The sequence below is a fragment of the Cololabis saira genome, chromosome 13 (genome assembly GCF_033807715.1).
Source record: "Cololabis saira isolate AMF1-May2022 chromosome 13, fColSai1.1, whole genome shotgun sequence".
Lineage (NCBI taxonomy): Eukaryota > Metazoa > Chordata > Actinopteri > Beloniformes > Belonidae > Cololabis > Cololabis saira.
The window spans coordinates 36,461,393-36,481,041 of NC_084599.1; the positions used below are offsets into that span (position 1 = coordinate 36,461,393).

The 19,649-nt window shown below is 42.0% G+C and overlaps 1 protein-coding gene across 1 annotated transcript in view; it reads left to right on the forward strand.

Moving 5' to 3' along the window:
• Window positions 1–380: 380 nt before the first annotated feature.
• Window positions 381–19,649, forward strand: part of fam163ab (family with sequence similarity 163 member Ab) — a 38,859-nt gene continuing 19,590 nt past the window's right edge. The window contains exon 1 of the mRNA XM_061737261.1: window positions 381–537. The gene's annotated coding sequence lies outside the window, so the exon portion shown is untranslated. The remainder of the gene's footprint in view (window positions 538–19,649) is intronic.

Below are 19,649 nucleotides of genomic sequence, written 5' to 3' on the forward strand. Positions count from 1 at the left end.
TCCCTGTCTGGATTCCTCCCTCTAAGTGAGTGATTCCTCCCTGGTTATTCTCTCCGCTCAGAGTTCCTGCCAAGGTTACATCTACATGTGCGTCAAGGTGAATCCGTGTGCGTAAAAGGCGCTCAGCCCGGAGCGGAGCGCCGTCCTCGTCCCCCTGACTGTCTCCAGTGTTTCTGTTGCTGCACCCTGGCAGTGTTCCCGCTGCTGCTGCAGACGTCTCTCTGACCTGCTCCCTCCGCGGCTGCGGCTTTTCTTTCCGTTTCCTTTTTCTTTCTGTCATTCTCGCCCCCCCTTCTTCTCCTGTCGCCGCTGCGCGCCGCGCACTCCGGAGGATCCTTGGAGCAGCTCAGAATCAGCAGCTCCGCCGCAGTCCCTGCTCCGCGTCTCTCTGAGCTGATGCTGATGCTGATGCTGATGTGAGAGAGGAGGGAACAGGGGGAAGAAACGGGGGAAAAAAGGATGCTGGAGTTTTTTCTTAGCGGTCTGAACCCACAGGACGAGCACAGGACGGACTGTTGGATCATGTAACTCAATCAGGTATGTGATGGAAAAGCAGGCTGATGTGGGTAACCATGAAAAGATCAGTGATTTAGGGTATTTGTTGTGAAGAAGTGACCTTCCCAACCCAGATCAGTGCAGAATGATGAAGTTTCATCTTCAGTGCATCTATAGGCTGATCTTAAAAGTGGAGGTGGACCAGGTTTGGGATTGTGCCATTTGCAGCTGTGAGATCTTTGCACAAGGAAAAGGTGGCATTTTTCTGACATAAGAGAGTGATATGAGGCTGAGACTGAGTGTTATGGTTCTGGGTTTGAAGATAAATGCAGCATTTATACAGAGAGAACAAAGAGAATGACCAGTGAGTGAAGAAAGCAGCCACATGGCTGGATCAGATATTCCGGTCCCACTGGGACAATGCTGTTGGAGTTTCAACAGCAGGTCATGTGGACTGCTTGTATACAGTAGATAGTGGATTAAACAGGGTGCATTTTCATATATTTAGTTTTCTCATCAATTTCTTTCAAGATAATTCGGATAATTATATTAAAATCAACATATTTGCTTGTCATCCCTTGTTCATGAGCAGCTGTACTTCCTGTCTGATTGCAGCAGTGAGTTAAAGGTGGACTAACTTATAAAACCACTGCTCTGCTGCCTTTTCTAGCAGAATGATCAGTAACTTTGAGTAATTATGCGCTTATATGTTCTCAGGCAACATTAAAAAAAATGCATCCATCTCTTGATCGTGTCACTTTGTGCTTTACAACATCATGAAATCTCACTATGACCCTCGATTCCAGAGACGCCTCGTGGTTTTCATTACTAGAGCGCTCTCGGAGCAATCGTTGTGAAATCCCTGCAGATGGTCCAGGATGAAGTGGCATGTCTGCTCCTTACTCAGCCAAAACGCACCCATGTCACTCCATTACTCAGTGAGCTCTGCTCGCTGCCCATGGCTGCCCAAATCAAATCAAAGGCACTAATGCTTGCCAGCAGAGGTACAGCCGGCTCTGCACTCGGTGATTTAAACTCACTCAAACAAGCTCGTGTGCTCCTTCTTCGTCCGCCGTGTCCCTCTCAAGAGCGTTGTCTGGTTCTGGCACCCACTCACACACAGCTTTAACACCCAAACACCCAAACACCCCTCACACACGCTGACCTTTGCACTTCTGCACTTGTTCTCATCGTACGTTGTTTTTTAGATGAAGTTAAATGGATATATGAGTCAAGATTAGGCTCCAGCAGATCACATTGGGACTGAGGAGGAAGATATGGGTGTAGATACTGGATGGATGGATGCATACGTCAGTTTCTTTACTGTACAGCAGCTTTAATGATATTCCTCGCTCGTAAGCTGCATTAGATTGCAAATGCAAACGTTTGTGTGCCCAAAAGTGCCGTGAAGTGCGGTTGAACTGGAAAATAGATCAAGAACAGCTTCACAGCTCAAAGGTTCTTTATCATGGGCAATGTCTCTCTAAGTCCTCAAATATTGTACTCTCTCAAAACAGACCTGCTATAGAAATAAGGCTAATATTCCTAAATCTGGTCAAATTTGTCTTATTATCTCAGCCAATGGAGTAAGAAAGATTGTCTTGACTAGAACTCTTCAAACCAGCAGAATAGTCTGAACACAGTCTTATTTTTTCTTGAAACATGGCTTTTATTTTTTCTAAGAAATTAGTTTTTGCAGTGTATTTTAAATCAAGTTTCCAGTAACACGTGTGCAAACTCTAAACACGTAACTCACGAGGTCCCAATGCGACTGAAGCGAGTGACTCGTGTGTTCACAGGTCTCACAGGAGTCTGAGAAGTTGCTGCAAAATCCTACATTTGGCCACCTTTTTGCTAAACTGGTTATTTCAGGGTGGGCGGTACCCAGTACTGGAGTTGAGGGGGGATGAGGGGTGATGGCATCCCCCCTGAAATAAAAACGGTCAAAATCATCCCCCCTTTAAAACTGCCATCCCCCCTTTCCATCCCTTATGTCATTTCACCAATTAATGTGGTTTTACTGATATTTCAACATTTAGAGTCATCACCAGAAAAATAACACCAGAAAAATAACTTATTTGACAATTTTCACCTGTTTCAAGTAAATTTTCACCTGAAATAAGTAGAAAAATCTGCCAGTGGGACAAGATTTATCTTCTTATTACAAGCAAAAAAATCTTGTTCCACATGCAGATAATTCTACTTATTTTAAGTGAAAATCTACTTGAAACAGGTGAAAATTGTTGTTTTTTCCAGTGATGAGTCTTGTTTTCAGTGTAATGAGATTTTTTTACTAAAATGAGACATTTTAACTAGAAATAAGACAAATATTCTTGTTAAGATTTTGAGTTTTTGCAGTGATCCATTTTACTTATCCTGTGAAGGACAGAGTCATATTGATAAGTTCAGAAAACTGTTTTTATTGTTGTGTTTTGATGTATTTGATGTAAGCCCAGTGGATATTTAAAGCTTACAGAAGGCTGCATTTAACTGCTGCTATGTCATTCCTGCAGTATTTCTGCAGGTGTTTTGGTCGGTGCTATTATTTGTAATATATTATATTATTTGTAATCAGCACAAATGATCTGTCCCCATATGATAAAATCCACCATCCCCCCTGATTTTTTTTTTACAACTCGAGTACTGGCGGTACCTGTTACCTGTGGAAGTGGCGTGTTTGGTTCAGTCGTAGTTGGACATATTTGAGGTTCTACATTCCCAGAATGTACGGACAAACCAAATGTTGTTTACGTGGTTGCTGGCAGACGAGGACACAAATAAACTGCAGCGGTGGTTGTGTACTCTATCACTCTCTTGCCCCCGTACCGGATCCATCGGATAGAAGAGGTCAGATTTTCACCTCGAGAGTGGATTGTTTTTTTAATTTCTGCCTCGGGCAGCTCATTTGCAGGGAGGGCAGCGCGCCGACCTCCCTCATCGACATTCAGCACCAGGTGCTGCACTGCCGTGACCCATTTCTCCCACCTGAGAGGGTGGAAAATGCAGCGGGACTAAATGACCGTGGAGCAGCCTCTGCTTTTCCCCCCTTCGCCACCTCCCGTCGGCCCTCCACTCCTGCACCTCCAGCAGGCCGTGATACGACAGGAAGCAGCCTGATTTCCCAGAGGAGTCTGCAATCAAGGCTGTCACATCTAAAGCAGCAGCATCAGATACGGAGGTCGTATCGCTGTGCGCTCAGTTCAAAACACTGATGGGGATTATAACTCGTCGCCAGCTAGATTCGGTTTGTCGGAGCGAGTTCTGTTACTTTAGACCAGGGGTCGGCAAACCAAAATGTTAAAAGAGCCATATTGGACCAAAAACACAAAAAACAAATATGTCTGGAGCCGCAAAAAATGAAAAGTCTTGTATAAGCCTTAGAATGAAGGCAAATGGCGAAAGGCGAAATGTCGAGAAAAAAGTCGAAATGTTGAGAAAAAAGTCGAAATGTTGAGAAAAAAGTCGAAATGTTGAGAAAAAAGTTGAAATGTCAGGAAAAAAGTCGAAATGTCGAGATTAATTTTGAAGTACAATCTTGGGAAAAAAGTGGAAATGTTGAAAAAAAAGTCAAAATTTCGAGAAAAAAGTTGAAATGTTGAGAAAAAAGTCGAAATGTCGAGAAAAAATTCGAAATGTCGAGATTAATTTTGAAGTACAATCTTGGGAAAAAAGTCGAAATGTCGAGAAAAAAGACAAAATTTAGAGAAAAAAGTCAAAATTTAGAGATTAAAAAGGAAAACGAAAAAGGAAAAAGGTCAAACATTTTTGAAAAATCTCCAGGGAGCCACTAGGGCGGCGCTAAAGAGCCGCATCCGGCTCTAGAGCCGCGGGTTGACAACCCCTGCTTTAGAAGAGAATTGAATATTTAACCAATTTCCGTTATTTTAAGAAATGGTTTGCTTTCGCTGCTTGATAAAGTCTCACACTCAGACTCTCTGGAGGCAAATAGCAGATGGTTTTTGCAGTGTTAGATCATTTTCAGGTTGATGAATGACTTTTCTACCCCTGCTGGACTGTTGAGATTTCTCTGGAGTGCAAACACTGGTCACACAAAGCCTGCAGACGCTGCATAGTATTTAAGTCTCTTTGATCCTACACTTCTAATACTTTCAATGCTTTTTTTTCATTTTCAGTCCCTGTAGATACATTTTCCTGTCTCTGACATGCACAGGAACTTAAAAAAATACATTAACAAGGGTCAAATTAAAGAGTGAAGTGGTCCAAATGAATTAGTGGAGTCAAGCACAAGTGGTTGAACTGTACTATGAAGCCAGAACCACAATCTTGCATCATGTCCACACAAGACGAACATCTGAGGGTTTGTCAGCGTTGAGCAGGAAGTTATGCACGCCGTGCGCTAATTAAAGGAAAGCTTCTCCTGCCAAAACGGAATCACAGCAAAGAGAAAGCCTTAAATCTACTCTATGCCAATTTTGAAATTAAAGTAAAGACCTTGTTATCTTATATAGAGGGGGGGGGGGCTCCTATGTCAGATTTTTTAAATTTATCTTTTATCTCTATAATGCTTGCTGGAGGCCGGACTTGTAGTTCTTTTTGGTCTTGGTCTTGTCTCGGTCTCTACATGTCTCGGACTCGGATAATTGAGATGTGACAGAATCTGGTGATCAGCAGTTCTTCCTCTTGTTAATGTACAGTTTTGTAAACTATTTGTATTTTGCATTTGATTTAATGTTTTGGTGCATCTGCATGTGTGTCTGTACTTGATTACAGTTTTGTGTTTATAACGGCCTTGTTTGAATACATGTATGAATAATATTTGCATATCGTGATTGATTAAGCATCAGGTCCATTTCAGTGATGCTGATATTCGGTGTAATCTGATTACTATAATGGTAAATAATGCAATTTAAGTCGATAATTGTTTGTATCTTTAATATTTAAGATTCACGTCTCATCTCCAAATTAAGTCAAATTTAAATCAGTAACATTTACTATTCATGACTTTTCTGAGGTGGAGGGGGGTGTTGGAGCTGGTTATTCTGCTAGAGGACTTTGGGAGTAGTTAGTAGTCGTGTCAATCCTTAAAAGCACTAGTCAATCCTCCAATAGTGTAGAAATAGCGGTAGTGCAGTCGCCACACAGATCTGATCTCAGCTGATGGATGAAAACATTTCTAGTGAGTTCAACATCATCATCCACTTCTCTGTGTTATTGTGCTGCAGTTGAAAACAAGCTCATATGGAAACTAGCTGAACCAGGATGGTACTGATGTTCTACAATCACGCACGATGAGGAAATAACTAGGTTTTGTCTTGGTTTCGGTCTGGAGCTGAACTAGTCTTGGTCTTGATTCTCTGGTCTTGGTCTGGGTTTAGACGGTCTGGACTACAAGCAGTACTGGAGTTGAGGGGGGATGAGGGGGTCAAAAAAACGGTCAAAATCATCCCCCCTTTCCATCCCTTATGTCATTTCATTAATGAATGTGGTATTCATTATTTCACTATTTCAACATTTAGAGTCATCACCAAAAATAACACCAGAAAAATAACTTAATTGACAATTTTCACCTGTTTCAAGTAAATTTTCACTTGAAATAAGTAGGAAAATCTGCCAGTGGGACAAGATTTATCTTCTCATTACAAACAAAAAAATCTTTTTTTACTTATTTCAAGTTAAAATCTACTTGAAACAGGTGAAAATTGTTGTTTTTTCCAGTGATGAGTCTTATTTTAAGTGTAATGAGATTTTTTTTACTAAAATGAGACAATTTAACCAGAAATAAGACAAATATTCTTGTTAAGATTTTGAGTTTTTGCAGTGATCCATTTTACTTATCCTGTGAAGGACAGAGTCATATTGATAAATTCAGAAAACAGTTTTTTATTGTTGTGTTTTGATGTATTTGATGTAAGCCCAGTGGATATTTAAAGCTTACAGAAGGCTGCATTTAACTGCTGCTATGTCATTCCTGCAGTATTTCTGCAGGTGTTTTGGTCAGTGCTATTATTTGTAATATATTATATTATTTGTAATCAGCACAAATTATCTGTCCCCATATGATAAAATCCACCACCCCCCCTGATTTTTTTTTTACAACTCGAGTACTGACTACAAGACTACTTACTTTGCCTGGTTGTGACGTCTCACGTCTCCTGACGCTCCACTCAGTGTCCCTGGAACAATATGGAAGAGTGTTTTGTGGTTGTGCAGCGGTGTACGTGCATCTGTGTGCATGTTGTGGTGACGAGCATCCCTAACGACCGGGCAGGGAGAGGAAGTGTTTCCAGCGGTGGGTTTGAATTATTCAAGAGCCTTTAAGGTTTTTGTGGCGTTTCCTGGTGTACAGTTGCGAGTTAAGTGCACGGTAGTAGCACATCGCAGGTGAGACGAGCTGCGTCCCTACGGCAGCGCAGCAGTCGCAGGGCAGGATAGCGGCCTCAGTCACTCACACCGGCTCCTCTGGAGGGTTTTTGGGGGTCGGTGAGTTAAAAAGACACAACGTTCCTCTGGTGGCTGCTTCCTGTCACAAACGTTTAGCAAGGAAACTAGTTTTGTGAAATAAATGTGTTTTCAAAGCGTGAGAATCCCATTTGTTCCAATAATATCGGCTGAGCCTTGCAGGTTATTATCCATGAAAGACACCAAAATAACAGCTTGGTTTATGTGTCTCTTGAGTGACACATTGTGAAAAAGGAAATGCATTTATTTATTCTCTTTATTATAAATTAGTCCCAACTAAAAAAAGCATTGCATCCTTTTAGCTGCCTAAGTCAGGTAGTAATTTAGCTTTAATTAAAGGGTACTGTTACATCACAGCACCAGCACAAAGTACAATTATCCGGTGTCCCCATCCTCATCTCCATCCGACACCAGGTCCTGCCGTATTAACTCTGCATAAAAAATACGTTTGGTTTTGCATTTTTGCTTCTCTATTAACTGTAAATTCTCACCAGCAGTTGCACGATTCAAGTATTTTAGCTTATAATGCTCGATCTGTATGATAAAATCAATTTCTTTTTACATTTTTTTGTGGCTGTACTGGCAATTATTGATTATAAATGGGGAGAGAAACAAAGGAGAACAGCAAGGGATTCAAAGCAGAAGACGGTCGTCAAATAACGCCTGTTAAGAAATTTTACCCGATGTTTTCGGGGATAAGAGCTGCCGGCTCGAAGCATCAGCTCACAGCCCGAGTACAGACGTGATCGCCCTGCACCGTCGTCCCGGGGGAGAAACCTGCAGCTCTGTTGAGAATTACAGCTGGCTGAAATAAATCATTTAGGAAGATAAATGTGGCTTTAATAGATGAAATCTAACATGCCTGTTAAGAAATTAGCTCCGAAAATTTTAAGATTTCTGCCTGCCGGCTCCAGAGCTGATTTATGGGTCCGCGTTAAATCGACGCAGAGCCGATGTAAGTTCTGCGTTGGTGTAAAACGGAACCATAAATCAGCCTTTATTCTGGCGAGGTTTGAAAAAGACTTCGCAACAACGGGCAAACAAGTGATTATGTACATTCACTGAGTGAATATTATGAAAGTAAAATATATATTTCTCGCTAGAAATGTAATCAAAATGCATTTTTATGCAGAAACTACAGTAACTCAAAATATTGATTTTATTCACAAAAAAATAAGAAATGTTCACCATGTTTTTTTTTTTGATTCAGTCTGCAAATGACAACGAAAAGCATTCTGGGAAATTTTTCTGTCCCTAGATCAGCTAGTCAGCATCGGAAATCCCTACATCTGTAGGGACAGATTCATAGCCACTACACTCGTTTTCTCCACTACCACTAGGTGAAAAGAGGAATTGGGACACCACTACCCACGGGAACGCGCAAAATTTAGGGGTAGTGATGAAAACTAGGGGTAGTGATAGTATTGGGACAGGGCCTGACCCTGACCCTCGTCTTTGAACGGGACCGCCAACGTCACGCGACTGTCTTTCAAGTTTCCACTACTAATATCGTTTCCTCCGACACAACTCTTTACATCGCACTCATTTTAAACTCTGAACTGAGAGGTGAAGCTCTGGAAATGTAGCCCCTCTTGTACTCAGTCAGCTGGGAGACGAGTGTGAGAGTGTGCCCCCCCCCGTGGAGCGCGTGGATGTAAACAGCTCTGTCACGCTGGGTGAGGACGAGGCCACGGAGAGGAAGTGTGGTCGGCAGAGCCCTGGGCTTCTGGGAAAGAAACGCTCTCATCTGCTCACGTAGCTGCGCCGGTGCTGAGGTGACTCATCAAAAACACACACACAACACACACTTTCAGACACGATCACAACAATAAACATATGCACATAGTAAACCAGCCCTCGAGTGAGACAATCCCCCTCGACCCCTCCACTATTACGTACTTGAACAGTCAGACACAGAGTGTTTTGATTGGAATGTGACATGAAGACGATGTGATTCTTTCAAAAGAAAAAACGATGTAATAAGCTCACATCACAATATCGGACTGAGTCCAACATGGAGCTGAAGCCCTGTCAGCTTCAAAGTTTAGATCCAGCATGAACCAGTCCTGCAGCTTCTCTGATTCTCTGCTATGAACTTTGCCGAGATGCATTTCAACGAGCTGCGAAGGTTTCAGATCTTTGAACTGACGAGAAACCGGAGCGTTTTGGGACGGCAGCTTTTACGTTCCCAGACTGATAAATGAAGCTTTCAGAGAGATGGAAACCATACAGTACCTGCTGCTTCTTGAACCGCTGCCGACTCTTCAAGACATGCTGCAACACGCAAGCGCCAGAGACTTTCATTATAAACCTGCCTTGAAAACATGCCACATTTACTAAAATCCCCTTCTGAGCTTTGCTGAGTCTATTAATAATGATAATACTACAGATATGACTGAAATGAATGTATGCAGATATGAATGAGAATCCTGTTGCCTGAGAGATGAGAGGGTGGCGGTGCTGGCATGTGACCTGGAAGTGTTTCCTCTCCTTCGCATCTGCACAACTGTTGGCAGGATGGCTCGCTGGATTTACTCACCGTCCAGCCAGCTGAAGGTCAGCCAACAGCTTTGGAGTCCGCTCCTTCTTGAAGATTGATGTGAGGCGGGGGGGGGGCTGCGGGAGAGGCTCCGTGGTGAACGAGTGACTTTGTGCAAAGACTTTGCTCAGTGATTTGAAGGTCTCGCTTCACAGATGTCTCTCAATATGGTCGGTGTTTGATTTTGATGCATCTTTTGGATAAAAGCTTCTGGCTGGCCCTCTTCCTCTCATGATTGTTCCCACCTGTGTCTCATAAACACCTGTGTCTTTGTATTGGTCCTTTTCAAAAAGCATCCTGCACTACTAGTGTGTGCTCAGGGCCGCCGCAAGGGGTGTGCGAACCGTGCGACCGCACAGGGCCTCGCGCCCCAAGGGGCCTCGCGCTATGGGCCGTTTTTTTTTTTTTTTTCCCTTATAAATATCAACAGTCACGTTCCATTACAGACCTAAATGTGCTAGTCTGTGCATATCAATAAATATATGTGCAATGATGCGCGTGTCTGTTGTTCAATACAACTGATCAGACCAAGCGCAGACACAAGCTGCTCTGATCCAGACGGTGGAGTTGGAACAAACTGTCACACAATGTCGAGAGAACGAGACAGAATCAGGAAATTTCGATCAGGGGATGAAAAAAGAAAAAAAACAAAAGAAAATGGAAGAGTTTTAATGCCTCTCTGAAAGGCTCGTTTGATAAATTTGTTACAAAAATCACCGATCCGACCGGGTCTCAAGCAGCCGTGGGGCCCCGCGTCGAGGCAAGAGATGATGATGAGGCAGGGGAAGGTATCCAGTATTCTGCTAATTGGAGAGTTAAAATTGCGCATATAGACACCCGATCCGACCCGAAAAACCCCCAAAATTTTGCGGGCCCCCCAGCCATTTCGCACAGGGCCTCGCAAATCTCCCAGGCAGCTCTGTGTGTGCCAGAGGGTTGCATTGGGATTGGGTCCCGCCGGGTCCCGCGGGACCCAACGCAAATCTCGCGGGATCGGGCGGTTTGAATTTTGCTGCCAGCGGGAGTGGGCGGACAAAAAAAAACACTGCGGGATGGGGATGTAGTCTAGCGACCAGATGGAAATCAATGACGTGGAAAAGAACCTCAAACAAGGTCTTTACAAAACAAAGACAAAGCAAGGCCAGTCAGATATTTGGAGAAACTGCGTTTAGTGTCTGTGGACGCATGTTGGAAGAGAGACGCAGGGATTGGAAAGGCAGTCGGTCAGCAGCATTCTCTTCCTCCACAGCAATGTAATGGCCAAGTGATTCATTTGTTAAATTACAGTAATTCGTTTCCTTCATTAACATTGTTTATTTTATGTTATTTATTCGTGTTATTTGAGCCACTCACAACCTACTCTCGTTGCTGTAACCACAATCACATAATTGATGCGTGCGCAAAGGCGAGTTTTGGGGGAGCGGATGTAAACACTGCGGGAGCGGGCAGTAATGGTCAGAAATGCAGCGGGAGCGGGATGAAGAAAACAGTCCCGCGCAGGGCTCTAGTGTGTGCTGGTTCATCCCATAATGCAAAGTGGCACACGACAGCAGTCACCTGACCAGTTTCCCCTAAGGCCTGATGACTTTCATGGTGGTACAGCAGGTATCAATGATGACCACCAGTCATGTACTGTATTATGCATTGTTTACCCAGGAGAGAGGATGTGGGTTTTGAAAATAGCCATCGTCCGTCTTTCCTCCTCCTCTGCCTGCTTTACATCTGTTGTACATTCGTGCAGCTTCCCGTCCTGCTCATCTGTCTCCTGCCTGCTCTCCCTGCCTCTGCATTTACTCTCAGCTAGATAAACAGCCTCATTGGGCCGGACTCCTTCATTCCTCAGACTTGTTTTAAGCCTGTTGTGGAGTGGAAATGCTAAGAAATGTGATGGAATTTCACTTCAGTGCTTTCGATGTTAGTGATGGTGTTTATTATTGTCAGTGTTTCTTCAATTCTCTTGTGAGTCACACTGTTCATTCACTCTTTAGTGATGAGGGTCTCAAGTTCAGATGGAGGTTCGGCTCCTTTTCTGTTGCATTCAGTGTCGGTTCTACTTGGTTGTGGTCGAAGTTCTCTATCTTTTTATATGCAAATGATCAATTAGTGGAGTTTCTACACGCGCTCACGGCCAAGCCACTAAGCTTCAAAGTTTTATGTGTTTTGCAGCCAAGACCTCAGAGGACTCTTTTCTGAATCTCTGCAAAAAAGTAACCGATAATCTACTTTCACGAGCAAGCGCTTCACAGTGGCAGGACCTGCAGTTCTCCAAACAACCACTAGAGGCTCCAGGAGGGAGTCGGTCTCCACTGATCCCTATAATAAAGGCCCAATCCCAATACACCCCCTACTTTTCTTCACTAACCCTACTTTCTACCACTATCCCTCCCTCACTATCACTACCCCTAAAAAAGAAACCACAGATTTTAGGGCAGTTGAAATCTTCCCAGGGCCCTGTCCCCATACTCCCACTACTCCTACTTTCAGCACCACCACTAACATCAGGAAGCTGAGAGCCAAAAGCTGTTTTAATTTCAGCTGTAGCGCTGTTAATATGCCACTTTATTAAGTTTTAATATTTTTTCAGGTGTAAAAGTAACCGTTAAGATCCCCAACCTGGGCTCAGTTTATCCAAATAACGCCAGTTAAGAAAATTTGACCCGATGTTTTCGGAGATGAGAAGAGCCGCCGGCTCGGAGCAGCAGCAGCAGCCGGAGTACAGACATGATCGCCCTGCGCCGTCGTCACGGGGGGAGAAACCTGCAGCTCTGTGGAGAATTACCGCTGGCTGAAACAAATCATTTAGGAAGATAAATGTTGGTTTAATAGATGAAATCTAAAATTTTGAGATGTCTTCCTGCCGGCTCCGGAGCTGATTTATGGTTCTGCGTTAAATCGACGCAGAGCCTACGGCGTAGGGTACGTAACCTACGCCGTAGGCTTGCGTTGGTGTAACGCGGAACCATAAATCAGCCTTTATTCTGGCGTGATCTTCGCAACAACGGGCAAACGAGTGATTATGTACATTCACTGAGTGAATATTATGAAAGTAAAATATATATTTCTCGCTAGAAATGTAATCAGAACGCACTTTTATGCAGAAACTAACTCAAAATATTGATTTTATTCACTAAAAAAAAAGAAATGTCCGCCATGTTTTTATTTTTGATTCAGTCCGCAAATGACGAGGAAAAGCATTCTGGGAAATTTTTCTGGCCCTAGTTCACCTAGGGTGCAACCGAAAACCCTTGATCCGTAGGGACAGATTCATAGCCACTACACTAGTTTTCTTCACTACCCCTAGGTGGAAAGAGGAATTGGGACACAAATTTTGCACGTTCACCTCATGGGAACGCGCAAAATTTAGGGGTAGGGCTGAAAACTAGGGGTAGTGGTAGTATTGGTCACAATAAATGCTGCCTGATTAGAATAGTATGTTTTGTGTGAAGAGGAAGTTCATGGTTTATATTGAGCACAAAATCTCAGAACCCCAATGAAACCGTCCTGCCTTCATCACGCCATCCTTATCACTTTACCAGCAGGATAAATGGTTACTGTCTGCAGCCATGTTGGCGCTCATGGAGAGAAGTCTGCATGTCGGAGATGAAAACATCTTGTACAGTAAACTGATGCAGTTGTTTTTTTTTTTCTTACTCGAGTTCTTCACTAGAAATCTGTCCCAAATGAACATAAATTAAACAGAAAATCAATTCAAACCCTGCAGTTTGCAGTGCTGTTGAATCAGCTTCTCTTTGGTTAGAGCTGCTCCCCCCAAAAAGCTGGATTCAGCAGTTTTATCTTTCAGATTGTTAAAAATCTAAGCTGCAGCTAAGTGCTTGTGCTGAATCTTCCTCCTGCTCGTTGTTGCGTAGCAGATGGCGGGGCCTCATACACAGTCCAGGAGATGGATTGTGACCCAGAATCACTCTTGTACAGCTTCATGAGCGGAGGTTTTCTGCACCGAGGACCAGGACGAGCTTTATTCTGACTGAAAGATCCGCGTCTTCGTTTGTCTGGTGCACCGTAAGAAAACCAGAGAACAGAATCAAAAGTTATTACAAGCTTTATTATATCATGCACAATATTTTCCGGCCGGAGGTACACTCTTCTCAAACCACAGAGGCAGGAGAGAAATGCACACGTTGGTCATCTATCCAGTCGTATTTAAACTGAAAAAGGAGGTGTTTCATACGTGAACCCCGTCTCTGGAGCAGCTTCAGAGTTATATCTCTGTTGATTGCTTCCTACTTGAGGTGTCAACCCAGCAAAGATCTAACACAACTAAAACTTTAAGAAAAACAGGATGAGACCCATCAGTTATAAAACATGTTTCTCTTCGTTGTCTTCACCTAAAGAAGATAACTCAACTAAACAGTCTTTTTTTTTTTTTACTTTGTTTTTTATTGATTTTTCACATTTTGCAAACATCACTTCACAATACAAAAACCAAACAGCCACACACGAAAACAAAAGAAAACACGCACAAATTAAAGTCCTGTTGGGAGTTGCATTCCTACTTGGTCATTTGTTAGTTCCCTGTTTCGTCCTCTGTATCTAATGATCCTTCAACAGTCTTTGTCGCTGTACCAGGTCTTGAAAGATGTCCACTTCAGCCATTTGTCCTCCAGCTGCGTTTCTTGCAGTCTTAAACGATGTGTCAGTTTTTCCATTACATAGATTTCCTCTATTATCTCCATCCATTGTTCCAGATTCGGAGAGTCCACTCTACCCCATTTCATGGTGATAGCTTTTTTACCCGCTATTAACAATATTTTTACCAGGTATCTATCCCCTGCATGCACACTTTCGTCTGTAAAATTACACAAATAGAGTACCTTACTGCACATAGGGATCTCATACCTTAACACCTCTTGCAGAGTTTTATGTACCAAAACAGTTGTACCTTATCACATTTCCAAAATACATGAGCATGATCTGGGCTTACTGCTCCACATTCTCTCCAGCAGGGAAGATTCGCATTCAAATATTTACTCTTGACCTTGGGTGTTATGAAGAATCTGATCAAGTTTTTCCAAGAAAACTCCCTCCATATCCGCAAATTGGTGGATGTTTGATGTATTTTCCACATATTTAGCCAATCTTGGTCGGAAATGTTTATATTAAGCTCTGACTCCCACTTTTCTTTTACATAGTCCGTCGTATTCTTGTTTATTGTCAGTTTTTGGTACAGTGTTGATATTATTCTACATTTGGTGTCCTTGTAAATATTAATCACTGCTTGTATCACACCATTCACTTCCATAGAGGGGTCCATCTTGATTTCTTTCCTATAACTAAACAGTCTTAACAGTCATAAAAACCAGGAGGTGATCTTGTCTTAAGAGCAACCACCAGTGCAGAATCTTGTAGGAAAACCCTTCAAACCATTAAACAATTTCATCAAATCCTAACACTTCTATGATTCATATTCTAAATGTGTCCAAAACATGACTAAAAAGTAAATGAAATGTTTGTAAAATCATTTCAATCTCATCTTGTCTGGAAAATATAACCACCGTAGTAGTATGTTGAAAATATACGGTAGGATTACTGAATAAATGAATGAAACATTACAATGATTTTGTAAAGCAAAGGTTTATTGAATATATCGGAACGTATTTGTCCCAGCGAGGCATTGCAGACTAGGAATGGGCGATATTTTACCGTTCACAATAAACCGTCAAAAAAATTCCCCACGGTAAGAATTTGTCATCTTGCGGTAAAAATGATAAATTCCGGCTTCCGGCTTAGCTGTACATGGGGTGAGACGTGATTAGCGGAGCTCCTGCAGAGTTAATTTTAATTCAACATTTATAGGCACTTTTTGCATCACTCCCACGGCTTTGGTTTTAACTAAATTATTTTCAACGCGGTTACTTCGACAACTTACCACGGAAATGCCTCCAAAGTCCATTAAAGCGGGGAATAACCCTCCAGCAAACCCGCGGCCTGCTGCTCATGCCGTCTCCTCGCCCCGCGGTGATTCCCCTCCTCCGGAGAGCACCTGCGCTGCGCAGGTTCCAGCTGCGGAGTTCAGCCGGCTTAAAACCGAACTCCTCTCCGCTCTCCGCAATGATGTTGCAGCTGTATTTAGGTCAGAGCTTCAGGCAGCACTTACCGAGAATTTAACGTCCATTAAGTCCGAGCTGCTTTCTCTTAAAGCCGATCTTTCTGGCAGTATTTCCTCCATGAAGGCGGACGTCGCGGGTCTCGCGACCACGGTCGCTGGGATCGAGCTCTCGCTCTCAAGCTGCTCAGACGACATCGTTGCTCTCCAGAAAAAAGGGGATCACTTGTCGAAAGAATATGTGAGGCTGGAGGACAGATGCGAGGATTTGGAGTCAAGGTCTCGTCGGCAGAACGTACGGATTATTGGCGTCCCGGAGGAGGATCCTGACTCTTCATCTGCAGCCGGTGTTTCCAGGCTATTGGCGGAAGCCTTCTCCCTCGACGCAGAGCCGGTGGTGGATAGAGCCCACCGCACCCTCATGCCGAGACCGAAGCCCGGGGAGCGGCCCCGCGCAATAGTGGCAAGGCTCCATTATTACACCGACTGCGCTGACATCCTGAGAAAGGCGAGAGAGCGGCAGCAGATCAAGGTCCGGGGTATGAGCATCTCCGTGTTCCCGGATCACACAGCCAAGACAGCGCGGGCGCGCGCTGCCTTTAATGACGTGCGCCGTCAGCTGCGGGAGATTGAAGGAGTCCGGTATGGATTGCTGTACCCCGCACGGCTGCGTGTAACCCATGACGGCCAGCAGCGGGACTTCACGTCGCCAGATGAAGCCCTGGCATTCATCAGGAAAATAAAAAAAGTGACTACCAGCTAGTTTTCTGGGACGATTTATCCAGCTTGATGTCCGTGCGGGACTCTGGCCCGGGGTGAGTGACTGAGTCAATTCAGAAAATGGGACTTTATGTCGTAATTTTTTATTTTTTATTTTTTATTTATTTATTAATTTTTTTTTCTTTTCTCTTCTAACTATCAATGGGAACAACACCGTTTTAAATTGATGGCCTAATCATTTCTCTGGTATGATGCCTTGATTAGAAAATATGCACACACCCCTGTCTTTGCTTAAATTGTGTGCATGTGTGTGCGTGTCTGTGTGGGTGTGTGAGTGCATATATGTATATATTATTGTTCTATAGGCCAAAGATCTCCTTAATTTACGTTTGTTGTTACCCTGACAAGACAGCGATCGTCAGAATGCCTCAGATTGATGGTTTCATATGCCTCATATTTTTTTTTTTTTTTTTTTTAAGGTTTTAACTCTGCAGGAGCTAATTTTGTTTTTGTTTTTGTATTTAGCTTTATAGTCGAAAGCATCTCTTTTCGAGAATGGCTTCCTTTGAAGCCAGCACGGCTGTTTCCATCGTTTGGGGATGGGATCATCTAATGTGCGTTGGGTGGGTGGGCGGGGGTTATGGGATGTTGGCTTTTTGTCTCTGTAGGTATGTATATACTCCTGAGTTTTGTTTGTTTTGGTTTTCCCTTTTACCTCTTTTCCTTATATCTCCTCTGGTGGTGGGTGAGTCGGTCTTATTTTCTCTCAGAGAATGCCTATGAACGATCGTAATCTGCGCAAGCCTGATACTGGATCAAACATTACATTCACTAGCTGGAATGTGAAAGGTGTGAATAATCCAATTAAGCGATCAAAGATTTTTTCACATTTGAAACGCCTGGACACTGACATAGCTTTCCTTCAGGAAACTCATTTGCGAAATAAAGATCATTTCAGACTCAAACGAGCTTGGGTGGGTGATATTTTTCATTCAAATTTTGATTCTAGGTCTAGAGGAGTAGCAATTTTGATCAACAAAAGAGTCAATTTCTCCGTCTCCAGGACAATATCCGATAAGATTGGTAGATATCTTATTGTTGCGGGCACTCTATACTGTAACCCTGTATTGTTGGTGAATATATATGCCCCTAATTTTGATGACCCCAATTTTACGGATAGGCTGTTTGGCAACCTCCCTTTCTTAAATACGCATATTACAATACTGGGCGGTGATCTGAATTGTGTTATTAATCCTTCTTTGGACCGTTCGAATCCTCGTACTTTGACTCAATCCTCTATGTCAAAATCTATTACCGATTTTACAGTCAAGAACGGGCTTGTTGATCCGTGGAGGGTCTCACATCCTGGAGATAAGGAATTCTCTTTTTTTTCACAAGTACATCAGTCATATTCACGTATTGACTATTTTTTTGTTGATGGCTCTCTTCTCCCCAAAGTTACTTCTGTCGTATACCACCCAATTGTTATTTCGGATCACGCCCCTCTAACTTTGAATATAACATGGTCTGAGCGCCCCCGTTTTTCTTCTCCCTGGAGGTTTAATCCATTGCTTTTATCCGACGATGCATTTAATGTTTCTATATCTGCTTCAATAGATGATTTCATTTCATTAAACAAAACAGATTCTACCAGTTTTTCGCTAGTATGGGAATCACTCAAAGCATATTTGCGAGGACAGATTATCTCTTATTCAGCATACGCCAGTAAAATCCGCAGGGCTAAATTACAGGAGCTCACATCTAAAATTCAGGACACAGACAGACTAAACTCAGTTAACCCGAGTCCGAGTTTACTGAAACAACGGCTTGCATGCATTCTGTTTGTTTGTTTGATGGTTTGATCTAGATCTTTTTGTTTGGTTAAATGATTTTGGTTTATTCAAAAGGCCTGATTTATGAAATGAAAAGCTAAGACTAAGAGCTAATGAATATAATGTGCTATTTAATACTTATAATAAATAAGTATATATATATAGATAATAATTTAATATAATAATATAAATATATTATGTATTTAAAATGAGTGATTATAAATAGATTAAAAATAGCTTAAAATTAATTTGATTTACATTGTATACAGTATATTATTATGAAGTTAAAATGGCTTTTATGTTATATTTTCAGATTTTGGTCCTCTTTTGTATCGTTCACATACTATCACTTGGGGGAATAAAACCATTGTAAACCTTGCCCACTTGCGTGCCTTGCCATCTTTATGTTTTAAACCCATACCTGAGCCAGGGGTTTGACAGTGTGTTTGACTACAGATTTCCATGTTTTCATTGTATGTTGTTTCCTATAAAAAGATCAATAAAAAAAAAAAAAAAAAAAAGAAAAGTACAAAGGCTTGAAATTTAGTGCTACTTGTGCTTAATTTATTTTTTTATTCTGTTATTTTATTTATTTTATTATTTATTAAAGTACTTGAATTTACTTTAAGCCTATTTTCATTTAAGCTATATTTTATTTTTTTTAAATTAATTTTAATTTATTTTATTATTTTATTGATTTAATTTGCCTGATGATGATTATTTTGTACTTTTGTCTGTTTGAATGGTTGTGTTAAAAAAATAAATCAGACGTTACTCAACAGTTAAAAAAAAAAAAAAAAAAAAAAAAAGATAAATTCCTATTGATTACATTTTTGTGTAAAGCTGATTTATGGTTCTGCGTTAAAACGACGCACAACGTACGGGAAGGAAGGAAGGAAGGAAGGAAGGAAGGAAGGAAGGAAGGAAGGAAGGAAGGAAGGAAGGAAGGAAGGAAGGAAGGAAGGAAGGAAGGAAGGAAGGAAGGAAGGAAGGAAGGAAGGAAGGAAGGAAGGAAGGAAGGAAGGAAGGATATGAGCGAGCAAGAAAGAAAGAAAGAAAGAAAGAAAGAAAGAAAGAAAGAAAGAAAGAAAGAAAGAAAGAAAGAAAGAAAGAAAGAAAGAAAGAAAGAAAGAAAGAAAGAAAGAAAGAAAGAAAGAAAGAAAGAAAGAAAGAAAGAAAGAAAGAAAGAAAGAAAGATTAATTCAATGTAACTGGTGTAGTTTAGTAGTATTTAGTATTCTTTTAGAGCAGTGTTTTGGGGGCTCCAAAGACTGAATGTGGTGATAGATTTATAGTTACCGTAAAAAGGTGGAGTTGAATTGGTATTTTTTTTATCGTCATTTTTGTCGTTATAGGGATAAATGCAGAAATTATCGTGATACAGTTTTTAGTCCATTCCGCCCATCCCTATTGCAGACCAACATACAGGAGCTCAGAAGTAGTAGTTGGACAATAACTTTAATTTATTTATTTATGTTGACTAAAAAATGCTGTTCGCAGTAGGGTATCCATAAAGCAAGAAATAATGCTGACAAAGCTTTGAGAGGAACCTCGTCGATAGAAGAGAGAAGCAATAACA